The sequence below is a fragment of the Halichoerus grypus genome, chromosome 4, assembly GCF_964656455.1.
Source record: "Halichoerus grypus chromosome 4, mHalGry1.hap1.1, whole genome shotgun sequence".
NCBI classification, from domain to species: domain Eukaryota; kingdom Metazoa; phylum Chordata; class Mammalia; order Carnivora; family Phocidae; genus Halichoerus; species Halichoerus grypus.
Window position 1 is genome coordinate 62,299,870 of NC_135715.1, and position 20,947 is coordinate 62,320,816.

At 45.5% G+C, this 20,947-nt stretch overlaps 1 long non-coding RNA gene across 1 annotated transcript; it reads right to left on the minus strand.

The window, feature by feature from the left end:
- Positions 1 to 578: 578 nt before the first annotated feature.
- LOC118549995 (uncharacterized) lies at positions 579 to 17,581 on the minus strand. The gene is made up of 3 exons (XR_004924353.2): positions 17,448 to 17,581; positions 16,436 to 16,583; positions 579 to 824 (listed from the first exon to the last, which is right to left on the minus strand). It is a non-coding gene; the product is annotated as an uncharacterized LOC118549995 (long non-coding RNA).
- Positions 17,582 to 20,947: the final 3,366 nt, after the last annotated feature.

Here is a 20,947-nt window from a genome sequence, read left to right on the forward strand (position 1 = left end):
GATTTGTTTTACAGTGGCAGTTTGTAAATCTTTTTATCATCCAGGATGTTATTTTATAAAAGTACTAAAAAAGAATATATTGAGGCTATGAATCTTTAAAAAGTAAAACTGTAAATACATATCCCTTTAATATACTTTTGTATTTTAACCTAGTTTGTGAAGTTGCAGTCAGTGGTCTGAGGAGCACTGATACTTCTCTGTAACTGGAAACATAATTAACCTGCCTTTTCTATCTGTTTCAGGCAAACTGTGAGCCAGCGATTGTAACTTGAAAGCTAGAGCATTACAGGTAGTTCAGCTGCCCGGTGCTGAGATTAAAACCACACAATCAGATCCTCGATTTCCAGTAGTGATTGTCACTGAAACAAATCTTCCTACCAAAAGAGTCCTCGCTAGTACAAAAAAGTAAAAGGAATTAACTCTGTGTTCTCAGTTACTAGTTAAGTCTCAACTAGTAAACATATTAGTTCCTAAATCTTTGCTATGTCATCTAAGTATTAAATAATAACAATGTATTTTGCTTTCATCTCAAAATTTTGGTCACAGTGTAACTTTCAAGACACTTCTTTTTTTTTTTTTTAAGATTTTATTTATTTATTTGAGAGAGAGAGAATGAGAGAGAGCACATGAGAGGGGGGAGGGTCAGAGGGAGAAGCAGACTCCCTGCCGAGCAGGGAGCCCGATGCGGGACTCGATCCAGGGACTCCAGGATCATGACCTGAGCCGAAGGCAGTCGCTTAACCAACTGAGCCACCCAGGCGCCCCTCAAGACACTTCTTATACAAATGCATCCATTATGACTATACATCCAAAGGACCGTGTGCCTAAAGAGAAGAAAGTCCAGGTATTAATGAAGATCTTAAAGATGATCTACTTTAGAAGGTGAGGTCAGTGAAGATAAAATAATTAGCAAATGTATTCATGGAATACTGTTACTCTCATATTGATAACTGCAATTATTTCTTGTTTTTATTCCATCTTCTAAATCTTCTGGTTTTTAGTTTCACTAAACTGAGAAATGACTAGTGCTTGGAAATCCCAACCTACATCAATATTGTTATATTTGTGGCCTCATCACTCTCTCTCAATATTTTACATAATATATCTTGGCCGCAATTAAGATGCAAAGCATCATTTTAACTAATAAGTGATTGTTCTTCCTAATTTTCAACAAGCAAGATCCCCAATTAAGAATATGTTCATTGTTCTTCTCCATTTAACATTAGTCTCATCTTTAGCCTGGAATAGAGTTAGCTTTTATTCAAAGGTCCCATACTAATAATGCCTCTGTGAGAAGAAAATGTTTCCTTTCATCAATATGTCACCAATGATAGTGTAAGAGCCAGGGCTGTTGACATCCCCAAGGTCATGCCAAGGTTCCCTGGACAAGTCTAGGCAGTCAGAACTTGTGGTCCCAGGTCCCAATTTATCTATGATTTTGACAGTAATACCAAGAATGTGTCAGGATTAGGTGAATCAGAATTGCCCCTCTTTAACCCATCACATGTCCTTTGACATTTATCATTGAAAGAATGTGAACCAAAACTTTGTGTGTACTTGGTTTTGTTGAGTGTGTGATTTAATTAATTTCTAACTAATTAATTAATTTAATTAAGTAATCCTAATCTCTTTTCAGTACTTTTTGTTCTGCACTTTCACCTTTGTATCTAAAATAGATGGATGAACAATAGATGTTTAATCTATTTTTGGAGCAAAAAAAAAAAAATGAATTCTTCGTACAACTTGATAAAATGCAACTGTAGAAAACATCCGTGAAGTCACAAAGTGTTTCCACCACCATCTAATTGGTGGTTAACTCTAAGGTGAGCGGAAAGAGAAAGGGAGCCTAGAAGAGGGACTTTAACTATATATGTGAAATGTTTGATACCTTTAAAAAAAAAAACTAGAGATCAGAAACCATATAACAAATCTGCCAGATTTGATCGATGGGCTCTTTTGGTGTCATATTACTTTCTGAGATTTGAAATATTTCATGTTTTAAATTTTTAGTAAAACAATGTTTCTAAATTTCAGTAATAAAGATACCTGTTAAGGGAAAAAAAAATCGCAAAGCTCCAAAAAATGTCTGCAGACCTAGTTTGAAAGAAACCAAAATAGAATGCTTTCTGGAAAAAAAAAATTAAAAACAGCATTTGTTTTTCTTCTGTATGTTTTGGTGATTCATCCCCGGATTTGGAGTTGCAGATACAAGAAATGTATCTACATCTAATACCTGTACTTTCGGGGCTTGGCTGCTACCTTATTTTCACCTACTCTTGTCTTGCTGAGTGTTAGGCTTTCAGGTCTTATCGTGGGTGTACAATTAATGTGAGTTTCCTTAATAACCCTAAAAAAATTATAAGTATAGGGGGCACCTGTGCGGCTCAGTTGGTTAAGCATCCAACTCTTGGTTTCGGCTGAGGTCATGATCTTGGGGATGTGGGATCGAGCCCCAAGTCGGGCTCCATGCTCAGCACGGAGTCTGCTTGAGATTCTCCCCCTCTCTCTCTCCCTCTGCACCCCTTCCTCTCTCTCAAAAAAAAATTATAAGTAAAAATAAGAAAAGGGTATGTGGGAACAATGAACCTAACTTCTTCTTATAGTTGACATTTTAGTTGTGATATTTTAGAATTTTCAATATGTAGTTTTAAGGAGAAGAGAGAGAAAAGGGTAAAAAAAAAAGAGAAACAAGGATAGAAGCATAAAGAGCTGGAGGAGGAGAGGAATAAAAAAGAAAATGAAAGAAAAGAAATCATAGTGGAAAGGAGTGGAAGGGGAAGAGGAAAGGAAAATTAAAAATTTCATTATTTTCAGAAGCCCGAATTTTTTATCATAGATAAACTTTCTACTGCTCTTTGTATATGCTCACGTGTGTCAAAGAATATTCTATCAGGAATCGCATATAGTCTTGAAAACAAATTAAAAAATTTACCCACTCACACATTTTACTACTTGGACTCCCATTCCTAGAAGAATGTGTGAGATGAAATCAGAATTTGCTATATTCTTTCTTACCTTAGATAAGTGTATAGGTAGCTATTTCCTCAATTCCAGCAGGATTAAGAAGTTAGTCCACATTACTGACTATTAAGAACACAAACCTGGGTACACCTGGGTGGCTCAGTCGGTTAAGTGTCTGCCTTGGCCTCAGGTCATGATCCCAGGGTCCTGGGATCAAGTCCTGCTCAGGCTCCCTGCCCAGTGAAGAGCCTGCTTCCCTCTTTCCTCCGGCTCATGCTCTCTCTTGCTATCTCTGTCTCTTTCTCTCAAATAAATAAACAAAATCTTTTAAAAAAAGAATACAAAGCAAAGTCCCAATAGTTTATATTTGCTTTTGCTTTCTTTGCCTCAGGAGACATATCTAGAAACAAGTTGCTACGGCTGAGGTCAAAGACGTTACTGCCTGTGTTCGCCTCTAGGATTTTGATGATTTCAGGTCTCAGCAAAGAAAACAGTCAACAAAACTAAAAGGCAACGTATGGAATGGGAGAAGATGTTTGCAAATGACATATCTGATAAAGAGTTAATATCCAAAATATATAAAGAACTTATAAAACTCAACACTCAAAAAATGAATAATCCAATTAAAAAATGGGCAGAAGACATGAATAGACATTTTTCCAAAGAAGACATCCAGATGACCAACAGACACATGAAAAGATGCTCAACATCGCTGAACATCAGGGAAATGCAGTCAAAACTACAAGGAGATATCACCTCACACCTGTCAGAATGGCTAAAATCAACATCACAAGAAACAAATGTTGGCGAGGATGTGGACAAAGGGGAACCTTCTTACACTGTTGGTGGGAATGCACACTGGTGCAGTCACTGTGGAAAACAGCATGGAGGTTCCTCAAAAAAGTAAAAATAGAGCCACCCCACTATCCAGCAATTGCACTACTAGGTATTTACCCAAAGAATACAAAAATACTAATTCAAAGGGATACACACACCCAGATGTTTATAGCAGCATTGATAAGGAAAATCTGTGTCCTAAGACGGCCGACTGAGCCAGGGAGAGAGTCCCAGTCCTTGCCTCTGGGTTCTTCCGGGTCCTTCTCCCTGCTCTGCTTCCCGTGTGCACCATCCGGGTTCTTCTCCCTGCCCCACTTTGCGCACGTGCCAAGAGTGCCAAGTGTGCGGAAGTAGAAGTGTATAAATTGACCTCTTTGTTTGTGCTCGGGGCTCAGACCTTTGGAGACCGCTCTCCTCTGAGCCCACTGGCGTTAAATAAACCTCTTATCCTCCAAGATCTCCTGGTGCTGCTTGGTTCTTCCGTCGGGTGATCCAGTCCAGGTTCCGTTAACATTTGGTTTCCTGCTGGCCCATTGTTGCCACTGGTTTGGAGCAGTGACAGAATGAGGGATCCTAATGGAGAAGGTGTGCCCTGCCTAATTTTCGGCAATCTCCCACTCCGGTTACCTCGGGCTGGCCCTGCTCCACTGTTCCCGCTGGACTCGAGGAGACTTGGCAGGTGAGGACCTGGTCCCGACGTTGGATTCTGGTAACGCCTGGGGCCCCAGGACCTAGACAGGCCCACCCACACTGGGGTGGAAGGGAAGCCTGATCACCTCCCAGAGACATCTTAGAGATCTCACAGGTAGGGATTCCCAGGGAGGGAATGTAATAACTTCTGGACTGTGAATGTGTGCGTGAATGTGCAGTTCGACCTGGCTTGCTCAAGCGGACTGATTCTGTGACTCCACGGGCCGGCACCCTTAAGGTCCCCAGAAGCCCACGGAGTCTGAGTGGGCCCGTCTGTGATTCCGTGGTGAACGGCATACGGTCTATGGAGGCATCGGAATAGTTTCCAATCGTAAGTCACAACACTGAGACCCCTACGGCTAAGCCTCACCTAAGCTCCTTTGGGACACAGCCAAATGGGCATCTGATTGGTCTCCTCATCTCAGGAGGCACCCCTCCCCGCTTTGTCTGTCTCTGCACCACAGCACACAGGGACATCACCATGGGGTCAGGGCAGAGTAAACCTATGGTTCTAGAGACCATGATCAAAAGTTTCAAGAAGGGGTTTTCAGGAGACTATGGAGTCAGGATGAACCCCGGCAAGTTGAGAACCCTATGTGAATTGGAATGGCCCACCTTTGATGTCGGGTGGTCTTCAGAAGGGACACTGGATGTCCCAATGATTCATCGTCATCGAGTATGGCAAGTCATAATGGGAGAACCAGGACACCCTGACCAGTTTCCGTACACTGACTCCTGGTTAGGAATTGTTCAGACCCTTCCCCCCTGGGTGCGATTTGCTTGCAATAGGCAGGGACAGGCCAGGGTCTTAATCAAGCTTCATCCAAGCGACCCAAAGAAAATCAGCAAAAGCCCCAGTCTCCACAAATCCTAGCTGGAGATCCTGAGGATGAACTGACTCTGCCCCCACCGTACATACCCCCAAGACTGCCTACACCTGGCCCTTCAGCTCCAGACACTCTGCCGCCATCGGTTTCACTGGCGCCCCCAGGCCCAGAGGATCCACCAGCACCCCCAGGCCCAAAAGATCCACTTTCTCCAGTACCAGCAGCCAGGCTGAGCCCCAGGCTGGGCGCAAGCACCCTCCAAATGCCGGTACGAGAGACGCGGGAACCCGAGAGGCACAATGAAGACAGGACGGTCCAATGTGGCCATTCCATGATGTATTATCAGCCCTTCTCCACCACCAACCTCCTCAACTGGAAACATAACACCCCATCCTACTCTGAGAAACCACAGGCTATGGTAGACCTCATAGAATCCCTCTTCCAGACTCATCGGCCAACATGGGAAGACTGCCAACAGTTACTCCGCACCCTGTTTAACACAGAGGAAAGGAGGAGAATAATGAAAGGTGCATGGCAGTACCTGGAAGAGCACGCACCAGCGGGAGTCATCAACCCTGCTGCCTGGGCTAATACAGCCACACCCAAAGAGCGCCCAGCATGGGACTTCACCACAACTGAGGGACAGGCCCACATCCGCTGGTACCAGGAAGCCCTCCTCTGGGGAATCCGGGCAGGAGCTAAGAAACCCATACACATGACTAAGGTATCCTCAGTCACTCAATAACCAGGGGAGTCCCCCGGGACTACTACGAAAGACTATGTGAAGCCTACAGGATATACACTCCATTTGACCCCGAGGCAAAGGAAAGCCAACAGATGGTAAATACCTCCTTTGTGGCTCAGGCTGCCCCAGACATCAGAAAAAAACTTCAGAAACTAGAGGGTTTTGCCGGGATGAACATCACCCAACTAGTAGAGATTGCCAATAAGGTCTACATGAACAGGGAGGTCGCAGCCGAACGGGAAGCCAACAAAAAGATGAAAAAGAAAGTCAGCCTCCTTGCCACTGCCCTGAGAGAAAAGGACAACACAAAGATGGGAGACCCCAACCACCAAAAGGGGAGAAGCCTAGAACCCCCTTGGCAAGGGATCAATATGCCTACTGTAAAGAGAAAGGGCATTGGAAAAACGAATGTCCCCACTGGGGAAAGGCTCAAAAGCCCAGCTGCTACAAGGAAGAATCCCAAGAGGAGGACCTCATAGGCCTTGCGGGAATGGACTGAGACTGAGGGGGACCGGGCTCTTTCCTCCTTGGCCCCCATGAGCCCACAGTCAAAATGAAGGTGGGGGGCCAACAAGTGACTTTTATGGTTGATACTGACGCCAAGCACTCTGTTGTTACCTCCTCAGTGGCACCTTTCAGCAAAAGGACTGCGACCGTCTTCGGGGCCACTGGGACGCGGGCGGATACAGCAGCCCTTTTGCAAGGCTCGCCAGTGTGAACTCGGGACCACCAGGTCTGACATGAATTCCTTTATCTGCCAGATTGCCCCATCCCTCTTCTGGGCCGAGACATACTCTCCAAGCTTAGGGCTCAGATAACCTTTGAGCCCACTGGACACACTAGCCTCCGATTGAACCCAAGGCAAGAGGAGATGGGGTCTCTAATACTAGCAATTACCATGCCAAGGGAAGAAGAATGGAGGCTATTCTGTGCCCGGGCCCAACCGAGCAGCCTGCCGGAGTTCAGACTTGCCTTCCCTTCAGTATGGGCTGAAAACAACCCACCTAGACTAGCCCAGAATCGGGCCCCTATCATTGTTGAACTGATCCCAGGAGACCAACCTCAGAGGCAAAGGCAATACCCCCTTCCACAAGAAGCTAAGATCGGCATCCAAGGACATCTGACCAAACTCAAAGAAGCAGGTATTCTAGTTGAGTGCCAGTTGGCCTGGAATACTCCACTCATGCCAGTGAAGAAGCCAGGAGGGGGATACCAACCAGTTCAAGACCTGCAGGCCATCAACAAGGTGACCATCTCTCTGCACCCAGTGGTCCCGAATCCATACACCCTCCTTGGCCAAATCCCAGGGTCGGCCAGATGGTTCACTTGCCTAGATTTGAAGGATGCCTTCTTCTGCCTCCACTTAGCTCCCCAGAGTGAGCCACTATTTGCCTTTGAATGGTCTGAACCTGATACAGGGCACCAGATGCAACTGACTTGGACGCACCTCCTGCAGGGGTTTAAAAACTCACCAACTCTCTTTGGGGAAGTGCTGGCCACAGACCTCGCCAGCTTCCCAAGAGAGGCCACACGATGTGCCCTCCTCCGGTATGTGGATGACCTCCTCCTCACCACTGACACACAAGAAGACTGCACAAAAGGCACAAAGAACCTCCTACAGCTCCTGTCAGACTCGGGATACCCAGCCTCATAGAAGAAGGCACAAATCTGCCAACAACAGGTCCGATATCCTGGGTTCCTCCTCACCCAAGGGAAAAGAGAAATAGGGGCAGAGAGGAAAAGGGTCATCATCTCCCTGCCACAGCCCCAGACAAAAAGGGGCCTACGAGAATTCCTGGGGACTGCAGGATTCTGCCGCATCTGGATCCCTGGATTCTCGGCAATAGCAAGACCCCTTTATGATCTCTTAGGGGGACCAGACCGAGAACCCCCTACCTGGACTGAGGAAGCAGAAGCTGCTTTCACAGAGATAAAGACTGCTCTGGGGCGGGCTCCAGCCCTGGGACTACCAGATGTAGAAAAACCCTGCAATCTTTTTGTGCATGAAAAGGAAAAAGTAGCACTTGGGGTACTCACCCAGACTGTTGGACCCTGGCAATGGCCAGTCGCTTACCTGTCAAAGAAGCTGGATCCCGTGGCAGCAGGATGGCCACCATGCCTCAGGGTGCTGGCAGCCACAGTCCTACTCATCAAGGAGGTGGACAAACTTACCCTGGGGCAACAACTTAACGTCAAGGTCCCTCATGCAGTTGTGTCCCTCATGAACGCACAGGGACACCGCTTCCTTTCCAACTCTTGGCTAGCACAATACCAAGGGCTCCTCTGCAAAAACCCATGGGTCACCCTGGAAACAGTAAGGACATTAAATCCAGCAACATTTCTCCCCACGGAAGAGGGGGAACCAGCCCATGACTGCTCTGAGGTGACTGATGAAGTCTATGTGAACCGTCCAGATCTGCAGGATCAAGCCATAAAGAATCCAGAGCTCACACTGTTCAGCGATGGCAGCAGTTACCTACAAGAGGGTGCCCAGAAAGTGGGTTATGCAGTAACCACAACCACTGAAGTGCTAGAAGCTAAGGCATTACCAGCTGGATGGTCAGCTCAATGGGCTGAATTATATGCCTTAGTCCGAGCCCTCACCCTCGGTGAAGGCAAGTGAGTCAACATCTATACTGACTCTCAGTACACCTTTGCTACTGTACATATACATGGAGATATCCACAAGGAAAGGGGCCTCCTAACAGCAGCAGGAAAAGCTATCAAGAACAAAGAGGAGATGCTGAGACTCCTCAAAGCCGTCTGGCTTCCAAAGGAAGTAGCAATCCTGCACTGTAAGGGACACCAGAAAGGAGCCGACCCCATAGTGTGGGGAAATCATCTGGCAGATGAGGCAGCCAAGACTGCAGCCAGTCAGGACATGGACAGAGCCCGTTCCCTCACCATGGCCCTAACACCCCCGGAAGAAGTCCCTCCACCCAGCTACACTAAAAAGGAAAAGGAATGGGCTATGGCCGAGGGAGCCACCCTGACTGAAAAGGGATGGTAGATGACGCCAGATGGGCGCATCTTTGTTCCAACAGCAACTGGAGGGCCTCTAGTCAAGGAATACCACCAACTCACTCATCTGGGACAAACTGCATTAGAGGCCCTTCTCAAGAAGCACTACTACATCAGTCAGCTGCCAGCACTGTGCCGAGCAACGAGTGAACGATGCATAACATGTGCTACAAATAATGCTCGGTCTGCACCACGGCCCCCGCCAGGTGTCCAGAGGATGGGAGCAACCCTCTTCAAAGATCTAGAGGTAGACTTCACAGATGTGCAACCGAGCAGGGGGTTCAGATGTTTCCTAGTAATAGTATGCACATACTCTGGGTGGGTCGAAGCCTTCCTGACCAGGACAGAGCAAAGCCGGGAAGTAGCTAAAGTCCTCTTTCAGGAGATCGTGCCCCGGTTCGGCCTGCCATTAACAATCCATAGTGACAATGGACCCGCATTTGTGGCAGACATTGTACAGGTCTTGACCAAATCTCTCAACATCACCTGGAGGCTCTATACCTCTTACCAGCCCCAAAGTTCAGGGAAAGTAGAGCGAATGAATCGCACTCTCAAGGGAACTTTAGCAAAGTTTTGTCAGGAGACTAACCTCCCATGGCCGGATCTGCTACCCCTAGCTCTCCTGCGTGCTCACTGCACGCCCAGGACATCAGGTTTCCCCCCATTCAAATTAATATGTGGATGGCCTCCCCTGTGCTTGGGAAGCCTTCCAGGAAATTTGCATCAGGTTGGAGATAAAGGGATAAAGGAGCAGCTTCAGGCCCTGGGGGCCACCCTAAATAAATTACAAAAGTACACCATTGAGAGGGCCCCAGTCTCCTTAGGGTCTCAGGTACACTCCTTCCAGACAGGGGATTCCATTTGGGTCAAAGATTGAAAGAAATACCCCCTCAAACCACAGTGGACAGGGCCCCACACTGTTGTTCTAACCGCCCCTACTGCCCTCAAGGTCTCAGGGTCCACCACTAGAGAGTGAACAAAGCTCATCATTCGGACGAGGAATGGTGCCAGTGGAGAATCCAGCCAGGCTTCACAAACCCTCTCCAGCTTCACATTCGACGAGACCCCACCAACTGATGGACACCTGCTCACCGCGGTCCCTGGCTCTCATCAGCGTGATTTCGCTCATCTTGGGAGTTGGACTCCACACTGTTGCCCCTCCTGACTGGACTTTCCTTCAGAGACTTACTATTGTCATTGCTTACTGGGTGTCCCTAGGGTGTATTACTGCACTCACTTGTCCACGGGTTTCATCTGCTGACGGGTTAGCCACGATGGCTCCCTCTACCTAAGGTCGTAGATCCCACTTTTATTGACCCTCTGCTGTCTACTCCTGAGCACATTTCATCATGGTTTTCCTGGCCCTAGTCAGTCCCGGTCTTCTGCTACCTGGTGTGCTGTTCCTCCTCACTGCCTCTAGCTTGCCCAACCAGGCAAGGGGGGCAAACTCTCGTATCACTGTTATTGGCAAATGGACTTTCCAACTTAACCCCCCAATCCTGCACCAGTTCCCCCACTGACTTCTTCCACCTGGGATGGGCACACACCAAAGGTTAACCTCCATTTTTATGGATGCCAGCTTCTTAATACCTCCTGGGAACCTCATAGATGGTGTTCCTACCATGGCCCTCATTCAGGTTACCAGCTGGTAGATATCTACATCTGTGGGGGCCCTACGCCTCAACAGCCAAACACCTGCCCTCAGTTCTGCTCACAAGCTGGGGGATGCGAGTCATGGGTGGCGACTTGGACGGGAATGGAACGATGGTCCACCAGGTGGTGGCACCTCAAACAGCGCAGTGACATCTGGATTTCCTTGTCATGCAATGCCACCTCTTGCCCTAACAATCACTATATACCACTCACCCTCTCAATCTTAGAACCCAGTGCCACATCATGGGCTACAGGAATCATTCTCCTGTTGGGCCAATATCACCCTATGGGAACCGACCCCATGGCCAAATTTATGATTAAGTCCATGTCCACTCCAAGCCTTACAGTCAACCCCCAGAGTCAGACAGGAAATAACTCACCCTGGCGCATCCCTGGGTCCCCCATCCACATGCAGCAAGCATCTATAGCACAACTGTTAGGTATGATTAATGCCTCCTACCAAGTGCTTAACCCCTCGAATCCACCCTTAGCATCTGACTGCTGGATCTGCATAAAGCCCAGTCCCGTCCAATACCTAGGTGTCATCCTCAACCAATCTACCATGTCACCTCCCACCTCGGCACCAGGGACCTCAGATTATCCCTTTCTGGCTCCGGTACCACTGTATGGCAACTCTTCCTCTCCCATCATGGGCCATAGTCAGGTCTGTGCGCCGAACAACACTTTTCTGGCTTGTGATCAAGGTGTATACATCTCCATCACCCCGTGCGATCAATCATGCACACTTGTCAGTCTCTTACCTGATCTTTCAGTCCTCTGGGAGCGATGCCCCACTCATATGGAGACCTCCTAGCCACCCTCGGCACTCCCCCGCGGCCATCCCTCCTATCGTGAGGCTGCTGGCCACGTCAGGTGTTGCCCTCAGGACCACTGGTGTCAGATGTCTCAGGCTCAGTACCAGGGGTTAACTCAACAACTCACAGCAGATTTTTTGGCCCTCACTCAGTCAGCCCTGGTCCTGCAGCACCAACTCAATTCACTGGCCTCAGTGGTCCTCCAAAACAGGCGTGGGCTCGACTTGTTCATGGCCGTGCAAGGGGGGCCTCTGCCTCTTCTTACAGGAGAAATATTGTTTCTATGCTAATGAGTCGGAGGTGGTCCAAGAAACTCCGACCCAATTACAGGAACAGGTACATCGCCGGTGGGAAACACTCCAGCAGACAACTTGGTGGGATACCCTCTCACAGTGGTTCCCTTGGTTCGCCTCCCTCGTCAGCCCCCTCCTATCACTTCTCCTCATAGTGGCATTTGGTCCTTATATTCTTAATGCCCTTACTAGGTTTATCACTGCTCAAATTGCTAAAATCAGACTCCAGTTACTCCTTACTCACTATATCGCCCCTTAGAAGATGAAGATGATGCCCTCTAAACTAGGTGTTTAAAGGGGCATCAAAAGGGGGAATGATAAGGAAAATCTGTGTCCTAAGATGGCCAACCGAGCCAATGAGAGAGTCCCAGTCCTTGCCCCAGGGCTCTTCCGGGTTCTTCTCCCTGCCCCACTCCTCGCACGTGCCATAAGTGCCAAGTATGCGGAAGTAGAAGTGTATAATTGCCCCCTTTGTTTGTGCTTTTGGAGATCGCTCTCCTCTGAGCCTGCCGGCGTTAAATAAACTTCCAGTCCCCAAGATCTCCGGGTGCCACTTGGTTCTTCTGTCAGGCAATCCAGTCCAGGTTCCGTAACAGCATTATCAACAATAACCAAATTATGAAAACAGCCCAAGTGTCCATCGACTGATGAATGGATAAAGAAGATGTGGTATATCATACAATGGAATATTAGCTATAAAAAGAATGAAATCTTACCATTTGCAATGACATGGTTGGAGCTAGAGAGTATTATGCTAAGTGAAATAAGTCAGAGAAAGACAAATATCATATGATTTCACCTGTATGTGGAATTTAGGAAACAAACAAACACACAAAGGGGAAAAAAAAGAGAGAGAGAGACAAACCAAGAAGCCGACTCTTAACCATAGAGAACAAACTACTGGTTACCAGAGGGGAGGTGGCAGGGGTGGGGGAACTAGGTGATGGGGATTAAGGAGGGCACTTGTGATGAGCAGCGGGTATGGAAGTGTTGAATCACTATATTGTACACCTGAAACTAATATCACACTGCATGTTAACTAACTGGAATTTAAAAAGTTAGGGGTGCCTGGCTGGCTCAGTCCATTGAGCATGTGACTCTTGATTGCAGGGTCATGAGTTCAAAGCCCCATGTTGGGCACGGAGCCTACTTAAAATTAAAAAAAAAAAATCTTTTAATTTAAAAAAACTTGAAGAAAAAAAAAGAATACAAAGCTGATAAAGTTAATGCTTCAGGGCTACAAGCCCCTTCCAAAGCCCTGGTAGGGGACTTGGTGATGTGTTTATATGTCTTACGTTTATGTACAATTTGTAAAATGGATTTTTGTATCCATTTTTCTTTAAAAGGAACCCCCAAACTTGTATGAGCTCCAGGCCCCACAAAACTTGGATCTGTTGTGTAATAGGTTATTCAAGGAGACTGTCAAATCTGCTTTAGGAAGTTTAAAGATGAAAATTGTGCAAAATAATTCCAGAAGCCCTTCATGTGAAGTCCTGCCTGAATATGAAGGGTGGTTAGAAAATTAGTCAGCTTCTCAAGGACTCTTCCAGATCCTTGAGACTAGGACTATTTTTTGAAGGTCTTCTAATCAAAAAGCTTATTTGTTATGAAGCAGTTGTTTAAAACAGGCTTATCTCACTTGTAGCTAATGCTTCATCTTGCACATTTTGAAAATAGATAAATAGACAAATACAGATCTCCAAGACAATTGCAAGTGTCCCATTTTTTTATATATATAATTAACTATGCAGTGTTTCAGTTTGACATCACATTGTAAAACCCCAACCAATGAAAGCGTATAATCCTGTAAGGCCGTATCAGGTACCACTGCATTATGTGACTGATGACTTAATGCCAGGACTACTATAATCCCAAGATATCTATGCACAATGAGTGGGTTATGATGAATAATGCAGAAGGTTGAATACTTCCATTTACTTGAATGCTAAATACAGCGTAATAAGCAAGTGAATTTAATATCCCTACAATAACCCTCAAACAATACACTCATTGGTTACACCCTAGGCTTAGAATAATTCACATAACTTTGGTGGGCATTGTTTTCAAGATGAGGAAGCTGAGTTCTAGACCAGGGATGGCCAGTAAAGGGCATTAATGTAACTATCCCTATTTCCTGTCCTGTGGCAGACATCAGTAATCAATCACCAGATTCTTTCCCTGCACCCCAGGCAGCCATTACCCACTGTGATCCAGGTGGACACATCAAATAAAACCTATTTAATAAACCAGGTCTACACCCAGAACACATAACGGCCAGGGGATACCAAGGAAGCAAGATTAATACCCCTTACCACTCCCACCCACCCAAATTTGTCACTACTGCTTCTTATTTTGATAACCCTTTTCATATGACTTCATTCTCATAAATACTCTTCTTCAAGAAAAATAATCCATTTATCCAGTTTATGACTAAAACCACTCTCCTTTCCTCTTGACACTTTGCGGGTGATGATGACTGAGAATCCTGTCTTCATACTTGGCTCTCCCCATGACCTCACGCAGTTGGCGCAAACGTCTGCACTTGGTCTCCTGGGGCCTGGTGCTCCAGGCGTGGACTTTTGCTTTCTCTGGCTAGCAGCACTGCCTGAAGCCATCTGTCCAAACATGGAATCCCTGAGCCCACATTCCCTCATTGCTCATGTTCTGCCCCTCTCGACCGTCTGCGGCTTTGGGCTTGGCAAACACCAGGGAAACTACTCAGGGCTTTACCTGTATTCTGAATAGTATTTAACCATGGAAAATGAGATGTTTCATAACAAGGGGGCTTTTCATCTTCTTTGAAGAGGCTTTCCTTTCATCACCTTCTGCTCTCAGAGCAACAGGCGAAGACACAGAGAAAGAAATAGACTATTTTGAACAAATTAAATAATAGTGATGGATGTGTAAGTCTATTTTTTAGCTTAAAAAAAAAAGAAAGCTTATGGAAAGTACTTGGTACTACAAAATGGCGGGTGGGGAGTTGAGATCCAGTCCCCTTGAAGCTTGCCCCAGTATAATCAAGGGCTCATCCTCAGCTGTCTGGGGACACATTTTGTAACACTGTGAACTTTCCTTCTTACTTGCCACCAATAATTTTGAGAAATATCTATTTTTTTCCCATTCTGATGAATTTAGACTTACATATAGAACAGTGGTCCCTAACTAACTCAACCTACTAACTAACTCAAAAATAAGAGGGAAAGGCCAGAGCCACTACCTTCCCCTTCCACTGCTCTTCTCAGGCTAACACTATGTAAACCTTGGACGTGCGTACAGTGTCAGGAATTTGGGTGAAGAAGCTGACTGGGTTAAAGACAGTGAAGTGTATTCCAGACAAACTTCCTTCTCAAAACTCTTGAGGACTCCTTCTTCTCCTCGTCTTCATTAATTTACGTATCGCACGTGAATCTATTGCATCCCCTACTAAGGGCTAAGCACTGATTTACTAAAAGATAAAGAACAGTGAAAATGAGGGGTAGACACTTCTTGAGCACCATATGTATGTACCTTCTTGAGTACCATATGTAGGTAAGTACATATCTGTTCCTTATTCAAGCCTGAGATAAAGGCATTATTATCCTCTCTCTCTCTTTTAACCAAATGATTTAAAAAGGAGACTTAGGGAGGTTATCTAGTTCAACCTGTGTCTCACAACTAAAATGTGGCCTAAATGGATTTGAACCCAACCCCGTCCTTCCCCTATATTGCCTCAACCCTCACGATTGAGTGAAGAAACCAACATATAAGAATATGTTTACCTTCGAAGGGATTAATGCCATCATGAGGTGTGCACACGATGCTGAGAACACATGGTGGAGAGTAACATTCTGACCAGAAGCTTCTGACCCTCACCTGGCCCTGGTGAGGAGTCAAATGTGGGAGACCCCTAACACAGGGATCTGAAGCACTGTTTTTTTTGTTTACAATAGCACGCAATTCCCAAAGCAGCCACACCTGCCCGGGTTAATGGTCTGCTCTATGTTTAAGTTTTGTACAACTTCAGCCCAAAGAATACCTTGACTATATGGCTCCTGTAAGAAACTTAAAAGGAATGCCAATTCAGCAAACTCATCTGGACAGAAAAGCAACAGTTACTCAACAGAAATCCAGTTTGAGTAACCATCCTTTTATCACTTTTCCAGAGGCCATGAGAGAAGCAAAAGTATTTCCTTTTGAAACTTAAAGTATCTTGGTAATCAACATCTGGTTAGTTTGCCAGGAAAAACATATAAATTGTAAAAAGCCTTTAAATAATGCGTTAGGATAGATTACTAAATTATAGTAGTGAATTTGCTCGGCAGTCTTTTTTTTTTTTAATGCATCAACATAGTAAGAAAATGAATCATAGAAATAAATTGGTAAAAAAAAATCATTTTACTATTGTAACTGAGTATTATCATTATAAAACTCCTAAGTCAGGAAGGTCTCCTGCTAATTTGTTTTCTTTCCAGTACGTGGAGGAAAATGATAGCCATCATGCGTTCTCTGGGGACTAGGGTGGGACCCACAGGCTAAGCCCAGAACCGAAAAAAGCAGCATATTTGTATGAAAGGGGAAGCACAATAAACCCGTAACACTGAAAAATGAAAGTACCTAGTTCTAGAAATTTTGCGTTCCCACGCTGACGTCACTGGGGAGCGATTCTTCGCTCATTCTCTCTTCCACTTTCTCAGTTGGTACTTTTTGACTGGCAGTATTTATGTTCACTTTAGGACTTGAAAAATAAAGGAGCATGTCTGTCCTGCGGGTGAACGGAATAAGGGCCGCAGAATACAGTCATTAGAACGGCTGAAGGACTTGCGAGGGCCAGGCAAGGGGCAGAGCCAAGGCTCATGGCCCAACCGTGGGGCCTCCTCAAGCAGCCATACCACAGCTAATTAGGTTCACCCGAACCTTCAGTCAGTTGATTCAGCTGCAGCTGTTTAGACACGGTCTTTCCCCCACAGCGGGGGCCATACTGGAGCTCTTTCTACGGGCATGGAATGACCAGTAGCAAAGCCGCTCATTCAGACCACGCCCCTAGTCTAGCAAGAGCCCGTGATCACATCGCAGGCTTAAATTATGGGTTGAATTGAGGCAGTGTTTCTTTTTCCAAAGTGGAAAGACTGAATAACCTGTGTTTGTTGTTTTGCTATTTTCGGTACAGCGGAATATTTAATACTCAGTTGATTTCACAACTTTTTGCACATGTTGATAGAATAGAAGCATTTATATGAAGACTATTTTTTTAAATGAAAGATTCCCCCTCCCCCCCCCCCAGTATTGATAACTGATTGCTGGGACTTTCCCACATTTCTTGAGCTATCTCATCCCAAACCCACCAGCATGTTATGCATGGTTCTTCCAAACCTTCCTGCTCAAAAGTCTCCATTCAGGCCCAAGACTTGTCCCTGGGGGATCTCACCCAGAACACTCTTTAGGTGAGCCACCTACAAGTCCACCTGGCATCTTCCAGCTCTCAGACCTCCATTGGTTGTACAGGAAACTCGGGTAGAGTCTGACCTGAAATCTCCAGTTGGACAAACTGATCCACAAATGATGGAGAACAATCTTCACTCAGCTTTCTCCTCCAGCAACTTTTTTCTCCTTCCCCCTGTCTCCTTACCTCCAACAATCAAGCAGAGTCCTCTGCTTCTGCTGTGCAAACAAGCTTGACTGTGACCATATTTGATTGGCTCCTTGCAATACAGCCACACAGCTCTGGCTTAACCTTGGCATGCCCCATCCAGTGCAATTCTGCCGTTCACCCTCTGATCTCCAATCATGAGTAAGGGTCATGCCAGAAATAGACTTGGAACTTTTGGAAAATCGCCTAAAATTAATATTACCCCAGAACATCAGTATCTGAGTAATCAAGAATATAATATCAGATAAAGTTAAAATTTTAAAGAGAAACTACAGTTGATGCTTCCTTTTTGTTACTATGGCTTTGCTATCAGAGAAAAAAATTATCTCCTCAAAGAGCTAAGTTGACTTTTTCCTAGGATGGCAAATGGTGTACTTTTTAGTGTTTATCTGATGATATGTTCCAGTATGTTTGATTTAAAAAAGTGGAAGAGATGTCACAGGATATTATCTGAGTTACTGTCAACCAAATGGTGTATAGAATTGCTAAATCTTAAAAAAAAAGAAAGAAAGAAAGAAAAGAAAAGAAAAAGAAAAGGAACAAACATGTTTTGATCTTTTTTGGGTACCTGGCACTAGGCTGAAAGAGTCAGTAGGGGCTTAAATTGCTTGGAATGATCCACTCTTGGCTCCTCTTAATCTCTTACACCAATTCTCTCCGTTATCACTTCTCTCCACTGTCACTGCCACCATTCTCCTCCATCATTTTCCTCTGGATTCCTTCCACAGCCACCCGCTGGTCTCCCCCACTTCCATTCCTGTCCTCCTCCCATCTGTTGTCCGCACCTAGCTTTCTAAAACATACATCAGCACCTGACATGCTGCTCATTCTGCCAGGTGCTCTGTCCCTACTCACTCTCAAAGGACACCTGGTTTCTCCTCATTCTTCAGGTCTTAGCTTAAATGTCACCACCCTCTCTGAATAGGTTCGCCTTATGATTCTGTCTCATTGCTCATTCCTTATTACTTATTTGTTTGCTTTCCAGTGAATTGTCTGCCTCCCTCTAGGCTGTAAGCTTCACAGGGCAGAGAGCATGCTTGTTTACTCACCAGTGGGTACCCCAAACCTAGCATGCCAGTCGGTATGTACCAGGTACTCAGTGAATGTGTGTTGGATGAATGATAAAGAGGAACCTGAACTGGATGTTGATGGTAGAAAGGAGCTGGCATTCAGAGGTTAAGGCATCGTAATTTATGTTGGTAAACAGGCAAAGGTAAAGATGAAATAATATAAGAAAAAGAGAAGTGGGAAAGTGTGTGAGGGCACTGTGAGCAGACCAATACACAGCTGACTTGGGCAAGGAGCAGCATGAGGTGGTTTGAAGAAAGTAGGCCAGGTGTGGGGGGCACTGCCGTCGCCTCACCGTCCACCCTCTGGACTGGCACGGTATTTCTTACACAGGGGACATCAACTTGGACCTCATAGAAGCTCGAGGGACAAGTCCCAGAGAGAATGCCGTGGCCAATTTTCAGAAGCATGTGCCCCCGAGTGCATGCTGTTACATATTTTGAGACATTTCACACCTGCAGGATATCCTATACATTCAAAAGAGGTGTTCCTTACACCCCTCATGGGGCTTTATAAAGAAGAGCTGAAAAGAACATTTGGAAAGCTCTTCAGAATGCAAGGACCTACAATCAGAAAGTGACATGAGAAGAGTAGCTCCTGGCAGTGGTGGTGATATATAACTCAGCCACTTACTAGAAGTGTGGAGCTGGAGGTGGGAACCAACTAGGAACTCGAGCTGTCACTGAGCTCCCATTTAATTCTCTACTTCTGTTACTGACCTGGAATTACAACACCAGGGCAACAGGACAGCCTGTCTATTAAAAGTCTCCAGGGAGGAATAAATCACAGTGTTTATGGTAAACCTGATCTTTGTCACAGGATCTCCAGCCCTATTTCAACACATTAATCCTATAGTAAGAAAGCCAGGTGGATGGGACACAATCCTTGTATTCACAAGTGTTTCAGATCACGGCCCAGTGTTTACTGATTTGATTAAATGTTATCTCACACCCAAGAGACTTGGTGCGGATGTTGGTTAGGAAAATGAGACTGGGGTGCTGGTGTTGGGTTGAGCTTCTTAGGCTAAGGGAAAGTCCTTAACCCAGGAAAAGAAAAGCTAACAATAAAATTGCAGAGGAGCAATCTTGGTCTTTATTCCTTTGATAAGAAAGGGCAGGTATGGGAGAGTAATGTTGGCTTAGTTCCCAAAATGTTTATTAAGCTCCCAAGTAGAATGGTATTGGAATTTTAAGGACAGTATTGTGTGAATTGTTCACCTGTAGGAAATTGTAGACCTATCCAGCAATGCCTACATTCTTTACCCCCTTGAGCCAGCTGACTAATGGTTTACCATTCTACTCTAGTATGTTAGGATAGGGGTGTGCCAATGTACAGCACAATAAAGTACACGCCCCAAAGATCTGAAGGGTCTGATCTAGAGAGTCCTGTGAAGAAATACTAAAAAGACTGTCAGTAATTAAGGATTAGGCTTTAAAGTTTACGATGATGCATTCTTGTAGTCTTTTAGAGCCAGACCAGTGATTTGGTTTAAATACGAGTGCTAAGAAGGTATAGGGAAGGGCTTGGAATAGCATGGGAGATGCGTTCTCTAGAGAGATGATTCTGGCCAAGTAAGCCACATCTCTGTTCCCAAAGTTCAGATTCAGTATCACAAATTGGAAATAGGAGCACCACACTTGACCTCAGAGGTAATTACCCTCTAAAATGCCCAGTTTCCAAGCCCAGTATCCACAAGGCAGAAGACTGATTCTTCCTCAACCTCTGAGGGCCAGGAAGCAGAACTGAGATAAAGGTATCCCTCATCGTGTATAAACCACTAACTGGGATAGGGTCTTCCCATGGGCTGTAAGTAGCTTACCTCCACCCATGCAACTCTCATTCCACTGGACATGCACAAAAGACTTAGATGACCTTACAAGAGGCATGCACTTCTGCACTTCCCACCAGGCACCTTCACAATTTTCTTCCATAGCCCAATAAATTAGCAACAGTTCCCTTCTCAAGAACTCTGGCTACAACATATTACAAAAATTTATGGATAAAAAGAACATTAACAAATATGACATACCCTGAGGCTGATGCATCACAGTAGATTAAGGTCCCAGAACTCATTAAGTTCTCACAATGAACACTGTCTAATGTCACTTAATCTCTTAGCAAATATTGGTGGCAGAAGTCTCAGTTTCTCTCCATAGAAGGCCAGTGATTACAGCTCTACTTGGAGAGTCCACAGCTCTAGAGAAATGCTGCAAGAGCAGGGAGTCCCTTCCCTACATGGTGAGCATCTGATGGGCAGAGGGGAGTATGCCCTCTGCATACAGCTGGCTGCCTCCTCACATGGAGGGACTTAGGCAGCAGGGGGTCATTATACTAACATCTGTTTCCTCCACCCTTGAAAGCATGGGGCAAATGCTGTCCAATGTGCATAATAGGATAGATAATCCCACCAC